The 20,580-nt window shown below is 40.6% G+C and overlaps 1 long non-coding RNA gene across 8 annotated transcripts in view; it reads left to right on the top strand.

Annotated features, from left to right (window-relative positions):
* LOC119152686 overlaps positions 1 to 20,580 on the top strand; it is a 256,932-nt gene that overhangs the window by 194,380 nt on the left and 41,972 nt on the right. For 6 of the 8 annotated variants that reach the window (XR_005105849.1, XR_005105857.1, XR_005105848.1 and 3 more), the window contains 3 exons: positions 13,604 to 13,791; positions 14,720 to 14,841; positions 17,055 to 17,152. This is a non-coding gene — a long non-coding RNA (uncharacterized LOC119152686). Of the gene's footprint in view, positions 1 to 13,603; positions 13,792 to 13,879; positions 13,911 to 14,719; positions 14,842 to 17,054; positions 17,153 to 20,580 lie in introns of all 8 variants that reach the window. The other 2 variants (XR_005105854.1, XR_005105856.1) reach the window with 2 other exon arrangements.

The following is a 20,580-nucleotide window of genomic DNA, read 5'->3' as shown; positions in this document are numbered from 1 at the left end:
CCAAAAACTTATGAAAACAGACCAAACCAGAAGAGAAAAAGATTTTCATATCTTGTGCTTATTAATTATGAGGTTTTGGAAACAAGTGAAGATCACCAACTACCCAGGCCAGCTTTCAGGCTTCTGTACTTTGAAAGAATCTGAGCTGAATTCAGGGCTTGGATATTTTAAATGATAAACCAGTACATTTTGTTCCCTTGAAAACTGCATGAACTGTTTTAAGGAGTTCATCTTGTCTGTTTGGGTTAAGTAGAAGGGCATATAGTCAGACTGGTTTATTACCTAATAATAAATGTTTCCTTCTTTGCTAAACAGATAGATGTGAGGAAACAATACAGAATGCATGTGCAAAGATTCCACCAGGTAACTGTGTTTATAGCCAAAATTAATTGCAAGGTAATTTTCTTGTACCTGAATTTAGTTTTTGAAAAGAGCATTTCCGTGACTTCTCTTTGTCCTATTTACAAGCTACAATTTTTCCAGCAATTAAATGTAATTCCCGCTAATAGATGATCCATTTTCTGCAGTGTTGCCAGTCCTGAATAGTTGCTGTAAAAGATACCAGTCTTGAATCAAAGTATGTGTATTGTATTCTGTAACCCTAGTGCTAGCTTTTATTAGATGTGTGAAGCTGCATCATACCTTGTCACCTGCATTTCCAACAAGCAAATAAGAGGTCAGGTGAGCAACATATCTCCACTTTGTGGGCTACCGCAAGATTCAAGTGAGTGGTGTAACTCAGGAGCCTCTCCCAGCTGGTGTGATACGCCATGAGGCGACGTATATACTTAGCGCTCTGTGCCACGCTCCAGCACCGAGGAACAGTGCGAAGGTTGTGTAACGGGGCGGGAAGCATGTAGTTGCTCCAGTGAGAAAGTTCCCCGGGGAGGGTTGTGGCCTATCTTACCTGCATGCTTCACATGGCAACTTCATGCTGTGCAGGCAAATTATCATCACCTCCTGGGGCCATCTTCTCAGTGTTGCTTAGCGCCCTGTGACTGGAAGGGTTATTGTCACATCAGTTGCAGGTTGTCCTTTGCATGAGAGCCCTTCTGCTTGCTTGAGAGCCAGCTGCTTGCAGTCAGCCTAGGGGCGTATAGCTCGTATTTTTGTTTCTGTGGGCATGTAATACAGGAGAGACAACTGAGATCCCAATCACCACCAATATAAGTGGTAAAAATAGCCTGGTGCAAACCAGATTCTTGTCCATCTCAGGTGGTATCATGTGATAAGCTGAAGATATAACCTATGGTGGCTTCACAACCAAGCTGGAGATGGGCAGTAAATTCACCTCTGGCTTATTATGGTCGTTCAGTGTGGGTTTTTTCAGGACCCCACGAGTGGCATAACAAAAAACATGGCACACCAATCTGGGAAGTTGCTGTATTTTAAATGTGTGTCAAATTCTCCACTTTATAGAAGCTGTACCATGGAGCAGACACCTTTTCTCTTTTGGAGAGTTAATCTTGTAAATTAGCATTACAACACAGCCTGAAGAAGCTACTTCCCTTTCCATTTCCTCTTCTTTTGTAGTAGAACAGTTATCCACAGGACATTCCTAGTTCCTGGAACCAACTCTTTGTTTTGCAAACTTTATTCCACCCCTGCTGTCTAGTAGAGACCTGTTTTGAGCTGCGTTCCACCGGCTAGGAAAACACACAGGCAACAGAAATGCTTTTCTTACAAAACAGTCTTTTCAAGGATTTTATCTCTTCCCCTCCCTAAAAAGGAAAGATTTGGTCGAGAACAAGTAGACCTGTAGGCATTTCCCTTGGGGAATTCTCCTTTACTTCAAGGAGAGGAAATGGGCGATACATCAAAATAGGCAGAGATTTCTTGGACATCTTCCATCATGATCTGTGACACTTCAGTGCTAGTCACTTGTGTTACCGTGGGGATACACTGCTAAATTAGCATGCATTGTTCTGCTTTAAATGGCTGCAAAGTCTTGAGTCAATTCTATGAAGTACATTTTGTGTAATTACAACTAGGATTAGAGTTTCCATTCCTTCTGCTGCTGGATTCCCTGCTAGTGACGGAAATTACACATTTCCTGTCATAACCAATAATAGTAATAACTATAATCTACACTCTGTACGTTTGTTTTTGTAGTATTTATATTTGTGGCATCATTGACTTTGAGACTTGCATATCCTAAGATGACTTTGTCCTGATGCAAATACATGCATATTCCCACAGTCTGCATTGCTTTGTGTAAGTTTCAAGAGAAAAACATGCTAACATGGGAGACAAGGGATATTAGAAATGCTTATTATAAAGCTGGAAGCAAGTCTCACCAAACCTCAGATACATCTTTTTTGATGTAATGGAAACAGAAAAAATGTTTCAAAGGAACTGACTGTGCACGAGTTGTGATTCAGGCTCATAGAGAAATTTGTTTAGTATAAAATCTTTTGCAGAAGACATGTTTTCATTGAAGCAGTGACATGAACGAGACTAAAATAGAAATAATAATTATTTTTTAAAAGTGACAGTAACCTCTGTGTGTCATCCTTATGCAGTTGTCCTGGTGTCATATAGTTTCTGCATCATGTCTGTTCTACAGAAATTGAAGATGCTTTTTAATTGGCTGAGGGCTTGTTGAGAAATTGGTTTGTTAGGGTTATTGCAAATAAAAGATCTCAGTAGTCAGTTATTTCTTTGTCTAAAAGAGGTCATTAAATTTGATGATAGAAGCTGTCAATGTATAAAAATATACAGCTGAATGGAAGGTGAGAACAAATGCTGACAAGTGTAGTATACAGCCAGTGCTCTTGACAAGACACAGGATTGAACTGAGCAAATGGCTCATAAAGCTCATTTAGCAGGAGGACAGTAAAAGCCTTCCTTTAAGGTGATTTAGCTTTTTAGTAAGCATTTGTGTGGAGACAGGGGTGTACCCTGGTAGATGGCGGTGCTTGCTTTTACTAGGCACTGCAGACGGCACTGCAATATAACTTCAGTTTATTATGGCACTAAAACTGTTAAACTGTTACAGTCTTTTTTTCACTTGAAGTGAGGCTTGTCTCTAACCAAAAGGGGATAGCCATTCTTTTCCTATGCTGGTTATTGGTTTTGATGGACAGTCATCTCTGTGTCTTTTTCAAAAGCATGACTTCACTTTGTGCTAAGGGAAAATAACACAGAGTTTATTATAGAAGTTGATCAGTAACACACAACTACGGTAGTTCCACTTAACTTAAAAAAAAATGATACATTAAAACAGTTACTGCATTCTCTGTCTTACTGATTAGCATCATCCAGATGTTAAAGATTAGTGATGGACAGCCACAGGGCCATCCAGCTTCCTGGGGGACAAGAGCAGGGCTGTGGTGGGTGTAGAGAGAGCCCAGGTTAGGAGCTTTCCCATGAAGATGGGCATCTGGCTGATGCCCCAGGCAGCAGGGAGCTATGGTGGCTGCTGCAGGACATGCCTCCAGGAGGCAATTCCCTCTGTGGAAAGATGTAAGTGTTGGGTATGTGGAATCCCCAGATCCCCTGCAGTCAAGTCTCTGATAAGGCAGCTGACTGTATCGGACTGAGGTGGGGGGCTGTCTCAGCAAAAGGCCACCGGACTGCTCCTCAGAGGCAGCAGGCCTCTGTCTGATGTCCTAGCCTGCTTGTGTCCACCACTGGTGTGTCACCACTGCTTGTGGTAGAAGATTGCCCCTGCCAGCTGAGCCCCTACCCATCCAGTCCCCCTACCCACCCAGTCCCCCTACCCATCCAGTCCCCCACACGGTGTGTGGCTCCTGTAAGGTGCCTGGCAGGCCCGCTGTCCTGGGTTCACACTATTATGCCAATTTGTACGCCTCTTTTGGGGAGAGGCATAGAAACTTTTGTTCTGACTTGAAAAAGTGTTTTCCAGAGTCACTCTGAGGTCACAGAGTCCTCTGAGTCACTGAGGCCACTTAGACATAAGTGTCTTCAAGGATCCTTTGAAAATTACTGCCAGTGTTTTCGCTGGCCAGGTCCTTATCTGCTCACTGAAAAAAGGATGTTTTCTAATACATGTTTTCTGTCAAAATGAATGAGGTAGAGGTCTTGAAACATGAAAGTCCTCATTTGGACTGAAAGCCTATCTTTAAATTCATGAGTTGGATTAGAAAAACATCTAAGAACAGTGTTGACCTCTGTCAACACTTTCAAAAACAGATTTATAATAGTGTTTGAATCTCATGTAAGCTTTAGATCAATTATTTGTTGGTTTTATTCAACTGTTGCTTCAGATACAGTATGTAGATGAGATAAGGTTTGTCTTTGCATATTAATCCCTGTGTTGATTAAGAAGAGACGTGTGCACTGTATTATTAGCAACCTATGTTACAGAAGCTCTCATGTACCTACTCTGTTGAAAAAAAAATATAAAAGGATAAAGAAAGAAGTATAGGCTGCCATCACAGGCAATTGTCAGTCCTAAATCGAGGTCAGGTGCTGTAGACCTGGTGCAGCATGACAGAAGTCCCAGTGCTGCGCAGAGCCTAACCCAAAGCAGGACCCTGTCAGTGCTGCTAGCCCCAGGGACGATGCTGAGCGGTGCTAAAAACTAGCTGGCGTTGTAAACCGTGAGCCTCTCCTCAGCAGAGGAGCCACCTCATTCCCAAGAAAGTCTCAGCTGTAATCCGAACATTTTCGTTTAGTTCGGGAACATCAAGAACTTGCAAACTGGAACACACATCTGCCTCATGTGGACACCACCAGTGAGCTTTAAGCTGTCTTACAGACTTTGTCTGGATCTGTTTTTTCACCTTTTGCTCTATGACAAATGCTGGTATAGTCATATCAGTGGATTGTTCTGATTATCCACAAATCCCAGGAAATTGAGTATGTTTTCCACTACATCTACCTCACTCCAACACAGGAATAAAATATTATAGACAGTCTCATGTATCGCATGTTAGCTAGGTCAGAAACCGCTGTTTATGTCATGCCTATCATTAGGTTGACCAGTCTACCCTGGCGTACATGACTTTAAACCCATGTGTAACCTTAATTCCAGCATGATGGTTCTGTTCAGATCAGACCTTTATGATTTCCAGCTGCTGTGATCCTTCTGAAGACACTTCCTAACGCAGGATTTAGAATCATTTAATGTATTTGTAGTTGTATAACTGAGCATTATAAAAAATGCTTAAAGTTTTATTAAACCACTGGCTGTGTTTAATAGTTAACAAAGCTAAACAACAAAATAAGAGCAGCAAACCGGCAGGTATGTTAGGGAAACATGGCAGGCTTGCACAGAATGTAAGTTCTGCTTCTTAAGTGGATGAGACAGACAATTATTCACTATATTTTGAAAGCACCTGGCACTAAGTCTATCGGCCATCAGGACAACATAAGTGGAAGTGGTGTTTATCACAGTGCCATGTTAAGTGGATCCGAGTGCAACAGAAATAAACAAAACAGCCTCTGGAAAAGTTTCAGGACTTTCAAACTGGTGAGTGCTCTAATGTTGCAGACATCTCAGGTCATTTATTAGGAGCCAAACAGCCAGCACAAATGACAATATGCACTTTTATGTTTGTTGCTTTCTTTCTTTTATGTTTGTTTGTTTCCTTGTAAAGAAGGTGGATTTCATACAGCTATATTACTGTGCTACCTCCTCTCTCAGTTAAAAACAACCTCTGGCCTGTCCATCTGACAGATCTTACATCTTCTTTCAATTGCACCCCTTTGCTCTCCTCATAAGGAAACCTCTCTGCTGCTCTACTTTTTCTTATCTGACACAAACAAGACAGTCCTGGTTTCCTGTAAGTGTGGTAAACCATTTAAATTTTTCCTAACCATTGTGATATGTGCTGCCTGCTTTTCAGAAGTGGTATTTTGGTAGATAGTTTAAAATGGACAGATTGCATGCTACAAATTCCAGGATGTAATCGTCTTGCAACCTTTCATCTTGCTTGCAAAATTTGCAAGATTTGCATATTGGGTGTTTTCTGCAACTCAAAGTCACCTTTCTAGCCATAGAATGGGCCTCCCATTGCTTCTGACCAAATACCATTTCTTCATTTCAAATGAAAAATGTCAAATTAATTTCTGAGTTCAGCATGTTACCCAATTTACCAGACCCAGCAATTTCAGGAAGTCCAAGATGGAAATCCAGGACTTTATTTTCAGGTCAATGATAGTGATGGAGAGTTTGTAAAATGCCCCCTTAGCCTCTCCTTTGATCTGTCAAAGTTTCTAGATGTGGAATGTGTCTCTACATTGCCATAAAGTTCTCTGTTGCAGAAATAAGCACTCTGATGGGAGAAAGTTCATGCCAGCATTTTCTTGTCAGTGGTTTCTTGTGGCAGTTGCAGTTGTTGTCTCCAAATCTGACATGGGAAGATTAGTGTGGATAACTAGGAAAAGGTCATGGTAAAAACCCAGTTCTGCTGCACTTGTTCCACCCCTACATTCCACCCCTGCCCTGAGATCCCTGATACACCTTGTTTCAGTGGTATAAATTACTGCTGGTCTTAGAAAGACTATATTCAGGCAAAAAACGTTAGAAACAAAAGTCAAAACCACTAGATATAAACAACTTTAGAATGTGTTAAAACCCAGTGAAATTCTACTATCCTGCCCTCTGTCATTGGAATGTGAACATTATTGCAGTTTTCTTTCTTAATAGTTAAGGATTTTTACATTGAAGTCTAAGAACGTGTTCAAAAGGTTGATATTTAATACTTTACTCAAAACTTTGCCTCCTATGAATATCATGACAATAAAAAAGAAAAAAAGTCAGCATTTTCACAGTTTAATGGCATAGTATGAGGCAAGAAGTATTTTTGATTTTTAGCAATTTCTATTTTTAATGGAAAAATGATTTGCATCTTCAGTACGTTTTGGGATAAAACTTTTGCTTCTATCTGCTTTCGAGGTCCAAGCAAATATTTAATTCCTTTAATTATGGCAAAATAATTTTATTGTCTAAAATACTATTTTTTTCTGTTAACTAGCTGCTTCAGTGCATTTATGCTAGGCAGACCATAATTTTGATCAATGATGTATTCCAAATATCAATTAAAGAATCCTCTAGAGCTTACAAATAGGAAATCTGATGGATTCAGTGCCTCATATGCAGCTAATTGGTAATGTGCTGTAACTTATCAGGTAACAATTATCCCCAGTAGTTTTACACAGTATTTCTGGGAGTCGTCCCTTGACGCTTTATTTAGAGCATCTGTCAGCATATATGTTATTAATCTTACGGGACTTCACTCAGCAGCCACCATTCTGCTGTCTGCAGAAGAAGGTAAAGAAACCTGCTAGATTATCTGTAGTACACCTTCTTGACAGTACCTGCTTTCTCCTGTCTGATTTTTTTTTTAAACCTTGTTGTCTTTGATGAAGGTGAAAACACATATAACCTTGCTGGCTGCTTACCTTTGGTATTATTCTTGAAATATTTGGTGGTTATGATGAAATTGTTTCAGAGATTAAAGTAGTAAAAGAATTCACTAGATTGGGAACGTATGCAAAGAATAATTTAGGATGGAAAGGATCTCCAGAGCTTGAGTGCAATCTCCCTGCTAGACCAGATTGCTCAGGGCTGGTTCAGTCAAGTTTTGAGCATTTTCAGGGATGGAGATTCCTCAGCCTCTCTGGGCAATCTGTTCCAGTGTTTCAGCACCCCTGTGATTAAAAATGTTTTCCTTCTATCTGTTCTGAATGTCTGGTGTTCCAACTTGTGTTTATCATTTTTCAGTCTATCGTTGCACTAACCTCTGAGGAGAGTTTAGCTTGGTCTTCTCTGTAGTCCTGATCAGGGAGCTGCAGATGGCAATGAGACCTCCCCTTAGTCTTTTCATGAGGCTGAACAAAGCCATCTCTTTCAGGCTAGCAAATGCTCCAGCTCTCTGAGCCTCTGGGTGGCACCTGCTGGACTCATTTCACTATGTCAGTATCTTCTTGTGCTGAGGGGCCCCAAAACCGGACACAGCAGTCCAGGTAAGGCCTCACAAGGACCCAACAGATGGGAGCAGTCATTTTGCTTGACCTGCTGGTGGCACTTCAATAGAGTCCAGGATGCTGTTGGCTTTCCTTGCCACGAGGGCACACTGCTGGCTCATGTTGCTCTTGTCAGGACCTCCAAGTCCTTTTTTGTGAAGCTACTTTCTGTCAGGTCAACCCCCTGCTTCTACTGCTGTAGTTATTTAATTCCAGATGCAGGACTCTGCTTTTGACTTTTTTGAACTTCATGAAGTTCCTGTTAGTCCATTTCTCCAGCCTGTCAAGGGCCCTCGAGTAGTTGCCCAGCCTTCCAACATGTCAGCCGCTCCCCCTAGTGTAGCCTATGTAGGACACAAACTTGTTGAGAGTGAACTCTGCCCCACCAGCCATGTCAGTAATAAAGACATTAACCAGTATTGGCCCCAATATCAAACCTTGAAGGATGCTAGTAACCAGCCGCTAGCTGGACCTCAGCTCTGCGAGCCTGAAGATGCAGCCAATTTTCCACCCACTTCATTATCAACTTACTCGGTTCATATCTAACTTAGTTCTAGTTTAAACTCCGGATCAGCTCTGTTTTCCCCAGCTCCATCGCTGCATGCTTGAGCAATGTTGCTATATTCCCCCCAAGGAGCCCTTCCCTGATTCCTCCTTCTGTGGCCTTTTTGTGTTTGAACTCAGCCAGGAGGTCCCCATTCATCCGTGCTGACCCTGTGCTGTGCCTGCTCAATTTTCTGCTCCTCGGTTTAGTCCATTTATTGTGCTTTGAAGAGGGTGTCCTGTCATGTCAACTAGCTTGCTTAGGCTTGCTGGCCTCCAGACCAGTCTCCGGGATCCTGCCCAGCAAAGCTGTGAATAATCTTAAATCCAGTTTTCTGAAGTTCAGGGCTGTGATTCTACTGTTCATCTTGCTCCCTTGTCTTGGGATTTTCAACTTCACAGTCTCATGTTCACTGCAGCTATGGCTGCCCTTGGCCTTCACGTTTTTGACCAGTTCTTCCTTGTTTGTAATGGGTCCAGCAGAACACATCCCCTAGTCAGCTCACTGCTTACTGGACATATCTACTCCTCCAGGAGCCTTTTGTCTTCACTTCCAGACTTTATAGTCACTCTTGGTATGCTCAGCCCTGTCAGTGACATTGTGCTGACATGAACGGCAAAGGGTAATAGTCCAAGGTCCAGACAAATCTCATAAGTGTCTCTGCAACATCCTGGACCAAACATCTGTCAAGCAACAAACCACCTGGGAAGTAAGACAGGTTGGCAGATTGGACAATCCTTCACAAGAGATTGTCTCCAATGGCTGTCATCTGCGTCTTCTTCTTGATGTAGTTTTAGGCTCAGCTGGCTCTGATGTGTCCCTTAATGGGTCTCATTCCTCCTCAGTTGTTCCTGGGGCACCATATGTATTTTGCAATTGCAGATCTACAGAGATACAAAGAACCTTTTTTCTGTTGCCAGCAGTCACAAGTTTGAGGCATGATTTCTTCCAACAGCTGAGTTAATAACCAAAGCCTTAAGCAGTTTCGATAGCAGAGCAAAGCTGGCATGGGAGAGGCGAGAGAGGAGGATCATGTTTGGGGTGTCAGACCTTGCAAGACCTCTGATGTGTGTCATTGGGCCAAGAAGACAGAGTGTGGAGAGCATAAGGATGAGGAAACTTTGCAAATCTGGGGAATGACCAGGTGCACTCATGGAATCCAGTGTAGCTACTGAAGGGAAGGGATAAGTAAATGAATTTGCTTTCAAGTGCTGAGGAAGATCAGAATTAGGATGGGTGTCATAGAATAAAATAATCTCCAAGCAATCATTTAAAGCTTTCCTTGCTTATTTCCACACCAGAGAGAGGCAAAATCTCCAAATTTCCCGTGACCAGAAATCCCACCACAATAAAGTCTTACTGAAAAGTCTGAGAAAATATCATGAATGATGTTTCATTCTGATTTTGATTACTTTTGTATTTCCCACCATATGATAAATCAAATAAAAATAATTTTGAACAGGAAAAATGAGGAAGAATCCCTTCTTCCTTTCCCTGCATTTGTAGGTAAATACTAACTTAATTTCAAAATGAAATATAACATAAAAGGATTTATTTCTGCAAAATGTGTTTCTATTAATGGTCCATATTATCTATTGATGAATATCTGAGCAATTGTACTTTAGACTCTTCTCTTGAAGGAAAATGGGATACGTTTACTAGAGTGATGAATATTAAGTACCCAGTCTTTAAAAGGGTGTTCTCTGTTATGCCTAAAGTCTCCACAGGCCACAAAAACTGTTTACCCCTTTCTGATTCTTTATTCCAATCTTCTGATGACTGGACTGTGTTCTCATAAATCTATCTGTGTTGTTAGTGGTCTAAACCCGTTTTTTCTTTTTTTCTTAACAAAGTGTAGTTGATAAGAGGGTGGAAAAAAAGTTACGAGTGAAATTGTACAGTGTACTAAGAAGTGTATCATACATACTTCATGTGCATATGCTTCATATGTAGTCATCACCACTATGAAACACTAGCATCTGCTTTTTACGTTGTAAACCAGCTTCTTAATAATGAGTTTGTGAGATTTTGCGTGTTAGAAGCCAACGCTTCCCAGAGTTTTTCTAAATTGTAATTTTTTTGCATTAAATCACTGAAGATTAGAAAAGTGTCTGTGCCTGAAGTGGGATGCCACTTGGGCATAATGACTTGAATGTCATTGAATTGTTGAACTGCAACTAAGGCGGCTACTCAGAGTGGTTATCTAAAGTGTTGTGTGCTTATAAATTCAAGCAATATGGCTCTAGAAAATTTTGTCAGGGCTCTGCTTCAGCAAAGTCCTTAGACTTATGTTTAATTGTACATAAGGGAGCTCACTGCTCGTAATGTATGTACTAATGCAGTTTACTCTTTCCTAGAAAAGTTTTAAAAATCAGCTCCTGAGTCACTTTGAAGCCAAGGGAATTCCAAAACCTAGCAGTTCGTTGCAAACAGACCCCATTGTTGCAGCAAACTGTGGCAAAAAGTCACCGTTGACCCCCTGGTTCATCTGAACCTCTTTCTAACATTTCTTGTAGACTTTTCCCAGACAATGGGACTGTGAAAAATGTATGTTGCATTAAAAAAACCAACACCACCAACTTACAAATCATCTAATCACAAGCCAAAATCCACCTTAAGGGGAAATGAGAAGCCAAACCAAAAATCCAAGCCTGGGTCATAATGTTGCTTTTCTGTATCACAACTCATTATGAAGGTAGCTTTTACTTAACCTCTTAGTTCTCACATCACTCATGCTAATGGCCAAGTTTCTGATACCGGTGACATTTATCAACTGATCATCTGTGACTCCATGAGTCACTGTCTCCAGGCTTGACATAAACCACTCAGACTCTGTGCTAGGGTCACCTGGACTTTGTCACTATTTAACAATTGAAAAGGAGCAGTATTTTCTTAAAGCACAGGCCAGACCCTCCAGTGATGTAAACGAGCACAGGAGAAGCAAAGTCAACAGAGCACTGACTTTCCTAAGGCTCCAAAGGCAGCTGAGCAAATGGGTGAAGCTCTGTTTTCCTTCTGTGCTTTCTTTTCCTTGCTCATTTGTTCCTTTGCTCTCTTCAGTTAAATCAAACATACCTAGATACAAGCAGTAGTTGAAAAGCAGCTGTGGGTATATTGCATCCGAATACCGGGATGCACTGGCTATATAATAGATGTAAAAATTGGGGCTGTTCATCTCGTGCTCTGCCTGTAATGTGAATCTAGAAGTAATGACAAGATTATTTGTTTTACTGCTTTTAAAGAGGCCTTCTGAACGCAGAGAATGGTTATCTTGGTGCTTTTTTACAGAGTATGGAAAGGTAATGTAGGAGTAGCACATAGGAAGTGTTTTATCTACCCTGCCTTTTAATATACTGTTGCATGTTGGCCATCCAAATGTCACAACTCTGTGTAAAGGATTTGATTTCTTAAGAGGCAGAACATTCAAATTAGGCCCATGGCTAATTCTTTCCCATGCTTGCATCTGTGAAGAAAATTCTGGGGAAAGAGGGAGGAATAAAAAGTCACTATCTCTTCAAACACGATCACATCTCATTTCTCGTGCAGTTGAAAGTCTGTATCAAACCCGGTACCTGCAAATTGCCATTGCCCTCCTCGCAGGGGCCGTGATCTATTCCACCGCTTGCATGCAGCTAGCAAAGCCACAGGTAGAAGAGGCCCCAACCGCGACACGGGGGCCAAGGTTTATCAGTGAGCCAGAGCCATTGACAAAACTGTGTTGTAATTCAGTCCTGTTCTTGGCAGCTGGTTTGAGAACACATATAGACTTTTTCCAGGTCAGCTGGGGCTCTAAGCCTCAGGGAGTAAAAAATGCATGCTTAGTAAACCGCTTGAAAATTGCAGTTCGTGTGTATTCCTGGCCCGGTAAGTAAAAGATATTGATGAAGTTCAGAAATTCGTAGTAGAACTTTCATCCAAGTGCCCAACATTTATTTCTTTAGTACATGAGGTCTTTAAAACATTAGACTAGGGCCGGAGAATCAGGCCACTGACTCAACGCAGAGAATTTCTCCTTGTCAAAACACTGAAACTTCTACTGGGAATTTTGTACTGCTGCTAGGGTGCAGCTGCTAGTCAGTCAAAAGACGTACTTATCCATGTGTCTCTGCTACTTTACTTCAGTCCTGCCCTGGAATAGTGTGTCACAGCATCTATTTCTGGATCAATGACAGATGTCACCAAACAATCCGTTCAAATTATTCCATTGACCAAATGAAGGCTTAACTCTGCTCTAAAGACAACAAGGCCGATATAAGGTTGAATGCCGTAATTAGCTCCATATGTTTTGAGGCATTAGGGTAGAGTGAAATGACCAGAAGTACACTAATAAATAAAGACCATATCCTGGTATTGATCTGTATGTGGAACTCACCTCTGAAATCAATAGGGAGCACTGAAAAAAATCAATGGCAGGATGTGAGCCTTAGATAAGCTAGTTTCAAATCATTCTGTCTCTCTCCTACAAGAAGACAGGTTACTTCGTGTTATCTAAGCCCTCAAACATCCTCAAGAAGTTTCGGAAATAGGAAAAAGCCACATGGAGGGGAACTGATATAGAAAGATTTACATGACAAAACGCTTGTATTTTGTAAGACCTTGACTAGTCGCTGCTTTTTCATATCAACTCTCTGGGTGAAACATTTACAGTTTCTTGTAATTGAGACTGAAAGTCTCTGAGAATACCTTGGGGAAGAGTGGTTGATGTAGTGAAAGGAACTGGTGTTTATGTGCATTTCCTGCTAGCATTATCGATAACCTTGCCCTGCATTATAACAGGGGGGAAACTCTACAAAAATTAGGCCTTCAGGCAATTGCTGTGCATGAGAAATCAGCCATGTGTTGAAGAGAAAATGGAGCTAGGAAGCTCAAGGGACACAGCATACCTTCTTTTCTGAGGTATGGTTTTGACAGATGGGTACAGTATAGGGTGGTTATTTTTTCTCTGGTGGATATCAAAAAGATAAAAAAAGTTGTTTTTCCAACACATAGGTTATGTTTCTTGGCTGTATTTGCTTGTGATTAGTGCTGTGTGGGATCTTCTGAAGCACAAGACTGCAAACAGAAGCCTCACTGAAGCATGTTAGAGCTCCCATCAGGCTCACAAACTTGATTTCTTTTCCTCAGAAATCAAAGTGGAGGGATGGGCACATGGACATCTGGATACCCAGCTAATATGGCATCAAGATGCAGCTGAAACTTACACGCAGACCTAAGTGTGACAGCCCTGCCTAACTAACTTTGATGCTCCCATGACCTGAGTCAACAAATAGCTTTAAGATGGATACTCCTCTCACTAATGGTTTTCTACTGATGTGAGTATTCCATTATTGGTTTTGTCTGGTTTGGTGTGGTTTTTTTTAATTATTATTATTATTAATTTTTTTTTTATTTATTTGCTAGGAGAGAAATTCTCAAGCAAATTATTCTGGGAGTGAGAAAAATTTTGATACCCCAAAGATTTTATGTGGGCTTACTCCAATGAACGTTGTCAAATTCCAATCATTTAGTACAAGGCGTGCTTAACATCAGCTAAAAAGTACTGCTGCAATATGGGGAAAATTATAGATTTGAACCTGAAAAAATGGAACCAAAGGCATTTACCCAAAGAGTTTCTATCTTCAGAATAACTCTCTTTACTTGCCCTTGCTTGTCTTCTGTCTTTTTTATTATTATTATTTTAAATTGCATGCGCATTTACTGCACGTGAAATGTTTCACATTGCCAGACATGGTATAAACCTGCACTCAGAGCCTCCTGGACTTCTTGTTCCTAATATTGGAAGATGTAATCTAGCCAAAATCCCCTCTAGATGGCTCCGATGCTATCATTACATTACCAATCTTTGCTTAGATCCTTGTCTGAATCTTTTCCCTATCTGTAGCTTTGTTCTCATTTAGAATTGTAAGTTTGAAGGTTTCTATTTCGTTTTATCCATGAAGGAGATCTATCTCAATAATACAAGCTTTTGCATGCTGCCCCATTAGTGTCTCATCTTAATCCATGCCTTGAGGGTCCAAATCTAGGGAGGATAGAATAATTCAGTCTCCATACAGATCTTGGACTCTTCTCAGACTGTGCCAACAAGTGTGCCAATTAAAATTGTGTTTTCATGACATTGCAAGCCAGCCGATTGCAGAGAATGTGGATAAATAACATGGATTTATAATTTAGGTTTCAGAAAAAGAATGTTTTTCCCTCCAAAATTATCTTACTTGTATTGTATCATTGTTCATGATTTAGTCAGAACCTGGAATGCTACCTTCAGATTCTGGAAGCTGGCAAAATTCATAACCTGGCAAAAGGGGAAATATTCACATAACTCTCGGCAAGAGACCAAATCAAACCATTCTTGTTAATTGCAGGTGAGTAATAACACTCTTAGATTTCGTACAAATAACATCAGCACTCTCCTGCTCTGTGATTGATGGGATGTTTTAAATGGAGTGCTTTAATTCAGCACAGCTGGATGTCTCTTGTTGGATTCCCCTCCTAGTCGAAGAAATTTTTGGTTTTAGGTATATTGGCAACAACTTACCCTGTTAAGGCTGAAAAATGTCCCCCGAGAGTAAATGTTGAGCTGTCAACTCTTTGCTTGGTCAATATCTCTGCTAATGAAAACTGGGGATTACTGTTCAGTTGTTTGCTTGGTTTTTTGAACAAATTCACTTGGTCATCAAGGTCTTGTTTAAACTTTTGGATTTAATTGTAATGGTCTATCATGAGTAATGTGCCTGTAGCCTAAGCGCTTCCTCGTAGGACTTTCAAAAGCTTTTCCTTTCCCAGGATCTCTGCCATTTTGTTGCTTCCCATGGCTAGGACTAAGCAGCTGGCTGCAGGCTTAGGAGACCTTAGTAGAATTCCTCACATTCCTTTAACCCACATGCATGGCGAGTGGCAGAGGAGGGCTTCTGCGGGGGTCATAGGAAAGTGCTGATAGGGAAAACCACACGTTTAGCTTTTACAGATGCTTGAAAACCCAGCTTAAATCCAGGGCAGATTCGAAGAAGGGGCAGCACTAGTGTATGGTGCTCCATACCACGCGCAGGTCATAGTACTTTGCCAAGCCAACAAAGGGTGTCTAGGGAAAGAAAATTGCTGGGTGTTCTGAGAAAGGAGGAAGACTTTAACCCATTTCTATTAAGCTTCCAAAACGGAACACTTTAACTGTTCAGCAAGTAGAGCAAACGGCAGGATTCTCTGAGGATCTTGCCACGCTACCAACTATGCAGTTCATTTAAACCAGGCATAGATCCACTTAGCATATTAAGTTCCCTAGCATCAGACTCACGTGGATTTATTTATCAACATGAGCTTTCAGAGCCCTAGAGTACATAATAACAGGAAAATTGTGGCTCTAGTTAAACACATCCCCAGGGAAAGCCTGGTAAACGTCCAGGGCAGTGATTAGGAAAGGTTAACTTATGATGTGACAAGGAAAGTAGTACAACTTAGATAACACTAATAAATGAAGCTGGTGCCAAACAATGATACATTATTCCGATGTGCTCTGTTAAAAAAAAAATAAAAATGAATAAACCAAACAGTTTTTAGAGGAATATCCTGAATCTGTCTGTGACAATGTACAGTTACTTACTACTTTAGCATATCAATGTGGATGTCTATGTGTGGAAAATGTATTACAGAAGGAATTATTTAATATAACGGGCATCATCTGGTGTGCTCCATGCAGGACAGGACATAATGCAAACTTCCAATTTCTGCAGTTATCGTGAGTGAGCATCCACAATGCTATTTATATTGGAGGAAAATACCAGTAATAGAAAGCATTTACTGAATGACTGAAAACAAATTATCAAGGGAGAGACAATTTTCTCTTTGCACTAGTTGGTAAAACCCTCCATGCATTTTAATCCTTAGATTATGGAGTGAGTAAATTGAATTGTGGGGACTTTTTGCCATAAACAAGCAAAACCCTAAACTTCCAACATCAAAAAAGCCCTTCCAACATTAAAAAAAAAAAATCTTTTTCAGGGATTAGCCATTTTGTTATTGTTGATTTTCTTATGTTACAATTTACACCATAATCTTCTTTCCTTCTGCTTTAGTTATATGACTTATTATTGCTGTGTTTCTGGCATATATGTATTTTTAGACTTTATCCCTTGTGATGTTGCAAGCTTTCAGTCTTGCACAGACTTTCAGGTACGCTCCCCCTCTTATACAGTGATCTGAAAGACAGATTTCAGCAGGAGAGTTCATAATGAAAAAAATTAAGCAACGCTTTAGAATCTGGGATCTGAATAGTTCTGTCTTGCTCAGTAGTTGAATAATTGCTCAATATTCGGAACTTCCTGTTACTCTGATGGACTCAGCATGTCTATTCAGCGCCAAGGACTGTGGTGCACAGATATCTGATCTGCCTCCGAGAAATCCTGGTTTGTCTGTGCGGTGCTGTCTGGAAATTGTAGAGCCGGTCTCATAACTTGTGCAGAGCCCTGCACCGACACACTCCTAAGGCATCCAGTTTGGCAATTAGTTTAGCTGCTGTTTATTTGGGTGTCACTGTATTATGCTCTACTACATTGTGTAGACATACACAAATTGTGTCTTTTAGGGGAGTTCATGAGGACGTGTCTCTGCACAATGCAAACCAGACTCCTTACTGACGCATTGAGATCCTGCGCATATCTGTAAAAAGCTCTGTTTCCTCAGGTCTGTTCTTGAAGTCTAAAACGGATGTTTTATTACACTTTCACTGACTCTAATGAAAAAAATATCTCCACTTCAGCAGGACGATGAGGCCTCCTGACAACAAAATTTTTGTTCCAAGCACTATAATGTATATGCTATGGCACAGAAAGAAAAAGCTACTCAGAATACTAACTAGGGAGATACTTTCTGCACCTCTCCTATAACGGATAAACAATATTTGCCTGGATGATGCTATTTCATAAATCATACATCTATTATGTAATAATGCCAAAATGTTAAAACTTGAGTGTTTATATCCAGAGTAAGCTAATGTTCAGCAAGGTCTAACATTCACGCTGTACTCCATGGTCTACAAGATGTCTCACTGAAGTGTAAGCAGCTGACCAAATGGTATGTCCCTGACTCCTTTCCAGATTCAGACACGCAGTCTAATTTTGGCAGTCAGTGAGATTTAAAGAGCTCAGCATCTCTGAACATCAGGCCGATTGTTCAAGGCTTGCACAGACCTAACAAGGTTTGTATCAGAAATAAGAAGCTGGCTACAGATGTGGTTAGCAGTCAAGAAGATCGCTGCGTTACAGTAAATGAGGTATGTTTTATGGTTGCTTTCTTTCTGGTACAGTTTCTTATTGCCACTTTTACTCATCTTCTGATACAATGGCAAGGATGTCAGCGTGTTTGCAGTGTTAATGACATTCTCAGTATTGCTACATGAAACATAAATAGGCACGGAGGGAAGCCACCAGCCTCGTTAAGACCACAGTCTTTCACTGCAGAGGCACAGAGGCAGTGGGTCCAGCTACCATGGGAAGCTCCTGGGCAGTTCCTGTCTGAAGCGGCTCTTTGCACAAGCCCCCAGTTCCCCCCAGCATATGGGAAGCACAGCCAGGTGGTGCCTGTCTGGGCTGTGGGAAACCAGGCCTTTCCCTGTGGAAGTTTTTCCAGGATAGCTCTCAAGGTACCCCCTTGTGCCCGAAGTGCTGCCATTTCTTTCTCTCTTGAGCTGTGCTGTCTGGACAGGGAAGCAGTTCAAAACAAATTGGCCTCTTGTCTGGGCTGCAGGAGGCTGATTGTCTAAAATACAAGGAGAAAGAGAATAACACCATAAAAAGATGTGCATTTCACCTTGCTAAAAATGAACATACTTGCCACTGAGACAAACAAATCCTGTTTTTTGGTGGTTTTTCTTTTTTTTTGTTTGTTTTTATCAGGTTCACTTACAGGATACATGAACAGGCTTCATTTACATCAAGGTGCAAAGTTGAGAAGAAAAAATAAATTCATTCTGTATAAACTCCTCAGAAAAAAAGTAACTTTTCACTTTTGCTATATGATGAGAGAATCACTAAACCAGAGCAAAACACAGGAAAAGGATGTATTGAATCTGAGGACAGTTACTGTAATGCCTTAGCTTTTCCTTTATTCCTTTAGCTAAGATGTTTGTAGTACGTGATAGGTTTATTTTTTTTTTTTCTGAACTGGCTGCAGTCAAAGCTATGACTCTCCATGCAGTGAACTAAAGCTAGAATCCTATGTGGTTCAGCCAGTTAAAAATACTAAAATTACTTTCTTCCCTCCTGCTCTTCCAAGCTTTCTTCTCTGCAGATGGCAGAGGACAATATGCTGGGTCTGCAATAACACTGACTCAAAATTCCTTGCTAATTGTAAGATAACTTCCTAAAGATTGCAAGCAAAAGGAAGTCAGAGAACAAAGCAATGTCAAGTATGCACATGTCACAACACAATGTGCTGATTCCAAGCCTTTGGAAACATGCTGAAAGACATGTCTGGGGAAAAAAAAAAAAAGAAACAGGGAAATGCTTCCACACGGTCTTTCAGCATGAAAACAACAGCTGAGTGTGCCTGTTTCCACCAGGAAAAAATACCCTGAAATAACAAAAGGTACTGGAAAGCTAGAAACGAAATCATCAGATGGCAAGTACCCTCTTTTGTCTCTTCCTAAAATTTACATAGACTGTACTTGCACTACATTGTAAATCAAGGGATCAATCTGGAGTAGTGTTTGACTGTGAGGTGCCAAGAAGACCGAGAAAAATGGAATGTATAAACAGGTCTCTTACAATGAAGGACTAGCAGGGCAAAACAGAAGTAAAGCAAACACAGGGCCACACTTTCAGATAATGTATCTGCAGGAATGCAAACTCTGTGCATTCCAGATCGCTCCTGTAGGTACTGAAGGTACAAAAGACACCCTCTTGAGGAGAATGGCATACACAGTGTTTCTTTGTGAAATAGAGTCTGCATACATTCCCTTCATAACCACAGGTAAATCTCTGCATCACTGGTGTACTCTAAAGATGTAAATGTTTTCAATTAGGTCTGTCACTATTGGCTTGCTGAGTCCAATTTTCTGTCATCTGAAGAGCGAAGGGTTGAGTAAACTCCAGGGGAAAATTATGGGATCCCAGTGAAAGATGACATGTGCAACACAAATGAAACTGCATGCTTCTAACTTAAGATGTTACAAAATATCCCCTCCAAAACCAGAGGGATATCATACATAAATGCAAATGAAGCAACATTCAGTAATGAATAATGATGTGACTAGGCATTTTTCTTTCAAAGCCAACAGAAGGAAATAGAATTATCCCTAGTTTCTGCAGGCAGAAACAAATACCGAGATGAAAAGCAAGTTGCCCAACATTGCATATCAGCTTAGGAATAAATTCTCCATCTTCAGATTCTCGAGTGACTTTATAACTCTTGTTCCTTTTTGTAAACTACTGAGCCCCAAAGGGCACTTATGACAAGTGCATCTGAAAGGCTTGTTTTGCATTTGGTGCTTCTAGTTGTGCTCCCAGAGCTACACGCCATCAAATGACCTTGGAGTTTGTTAATGTTTCCTACAGTGGGCATAATATGCATGAGAATGAAACCCCAACCTTACTTTAAGCAAAAGTTATTTTAGGCACATTTTACCAGAATTTTCGCGAGAGATTTTAAAATCGAGCATAAATATTTCTGCCAAATATAGAGAAAGTGTTTCTGTTATTTATTATAAAGGCTGAACGTGAAATAAGCTGAGGAACTCTGCTTTCCCTGGCTGCAAACTGTAGTGTCTTTCCCAAACCTATTTGTTAGATATTCCTTGTCAGTGTACTTTTTGGGATTCAGATCTTTCTTGCTGATTCTAATTTGCATTCCAACTGTATGAAGCACCATTTAAATTTGGTGTTCAGCTGTCTTCTGTAGATTTTCATGCATTTAATGGATTCTTCCTTCCCTCTTGGGCTAAACCGAGAATATCTGACTCTGAGTCTCACTATAGCAAGTTTATGGAAAATGTGGCTGCTTTTGAACCAGTGCTATTTTTTTTTTATTTTTGTAAACAAGGTCCTGACCAAACTGAGCCTTCTATTTTCTAATTTCACTGTTTGCCATGCAAGTTAGAAGCTTACTATTCTGAA

The sequence above is a fragment of the Falco rusticolus genome, chromosome 1 (assembly GCF_015220075.1).
Source record: "Falco rusticolus isolate bFalRus1 chromosome 1, bFalRus1.pri, whole genome shotgun sequence".
In the NCBI taxonomy this organism is placed as follows: domain Eukaryota; kingdom Metazoa; phylum Chordata; class Aves; order Falconiformes; family Falconidae; genus Falco; species Falco rusticolus.
This window is presented reverse-complemented; position numbering and strand designations above follow the sequence as displayed.